General features: G+C 36.1%; 1 pseudogene; it reads left to right on the forward strand.

The window, feature by feature from the left end:
* The first annotated feature begins 385 nt into the window (after positions 1-385).
* On the forward strand, positions 386-483 carry LOC120109475 (annotated as a pseudogene).
* The last annotated feature ends 1,240 nt before the right edge of the window (positions 484-1,723 follow it).

A 1,723-nucleotide genomic window follows, 5' to 3' on the forward strand; every position in this document is an offset into this window, starting at 1 on the left:
TATTGTGGGGCAATCAGTGATGAGATGGCCAGGCATCTCGCAAATCCTACAACACTCGCTGTTATGTTCTACGGTCTTGACGGGTTCAATCCTTCTAAGTTCAATTTCCTCTACCTTCCTAGTAAGGGCTGCCATTTTAGCTTGAATATCATCCTGAGTATAAGGTTGTAAAGGCCCCCGTGTGGAATGCTAGTAGGCTTAGGCAAAGGTTTATTCACTCTATCCCCTGTATCCCATAATTGTGCAGTCTCTGCGAGAGAGTCTAAATAGTCCCATGCCTCATCGGGTTGCTTTTCCAAAATAGACCATTGCACATAGTCTCTATAAATTGTTTTAATGTGGAGACAACCCTTCGTAAAAGAAACTAATGGTTCTCCATGTTTCAAACCCATGATGAGGACAAGAGAGAAGCAAATCTTTAAATCTCTCCCAGCATTCATAAAATGTTTCATGGTCTTTTTGTTGGAAATTACTAATGTGCCTTTTCAAAAAGTTAGTCCTTTGTGCGGGAAAGAATTTTTTCAAGAATTCTCTTTGCATATCATGCCATGTTCCTAGCGATCTAGGTCTCAAGGAGTTCAGCCATGTTTTGGCTTTATCCTTTAAGGAAAAAGGAAACAAGGTCAATTTAAGGACATCTTCCGATACATTTGGCACTCTAAATGTGATGCTAATTTCCTCAAAATCCTTAAGGTGAAGATAAGGGTTCTCGGATTCCATTCCATGATACTTTGGCAGCAATTGAATTACTCCTGGTTTGATTTCAAAGTGTCCTACATTTTCAGGAATAATCATGCATGAAGGTTGACTAGTCCTAGTGGGATGTAAGTATTGTCGAAGTGTCATAACTGGGGGTCTACCTTCATTACCATGGTGACTTCCTACATCATCATCAGCCATCTCACAGATCTGAGATTTTGCGAAAAAGTTTCAATAATGTGATCTAAGGAATTGTCAAAAGGTTGTCGACTCAGACGTCCAGTGTTGTCCCTATTCCAACCTAGCATACAAAATTTCAGAGTTTATTTATTTGTTTGTTTTTTTTTTGTTTTTTATTTTTTTTAATGATTACCCTTGATCTTTTCTTAAAGTTCTTATCAATTTTCAAGTAGCAACAAGGGTTAATGAGATATGATGATAATAAAATTCTGATTCTAAACAAAAAAATTAAACACAGAAAATTCAAAGCAGACAGCAGCAAAGTTATATTAATTTAATGGTCGTAAAAGTATCAGAATATCAATCAGACCGTTCAGATGAAAGAAACATGTGTCCTACAGCAGCCGACGAAATTTGAGTGCAATCAGACGGTGGATTACTCAGATATCAGAGTTTGATGCAGACTGTGCAGGGAATAAAAAAACAGCAATAAAGATTTTTTTTTTTTGAAAGAAAAAGACTAAATACTAAGATAATGATTAAATCTAAAATTATACTAATAAATCAGCCGTTCCCCGGCAACGGCGCCAAAAACTTGATGCAAAAATAAAATTGTTCTCCCAAGTGCAGGAGAATCGCACAAGTAGTAAATCTCGGGAGTCCGAGGTCGAATCCTCAGGGAACGAAATTATAGATTATTAGCGTAATTTTTAGATTAATTAATTAATAAATTTGTGGATTAAAATGATGTTTTGATTTTCAGAAATTAAATGCAGAGAATAATAAAAAATTCAATGAAATAAAATGGTAGGGATCTGGAATCCCCCTTGATGATATTGCATCC

The sequence above is a fragment of the Phoenix dactylifera genome, unplaced genomic scaffold (assembly GCF_009389715.1).
Source record: "Phoenix dactylifera cultivar Barhee BC4 unplaced genomic scaffold, palm_55x_up_171113_PBpolish2nd_filt_p 002243F, whole genome shotgun sequence".
Classification (NCBI taxonomy): domain Eukaryota; kingdom Viridiplantae; phylum Streptophyta; class Magnoliopsida; order Arecales; family Arecaceae; genus Phoenix; species Phoenix dactylifera.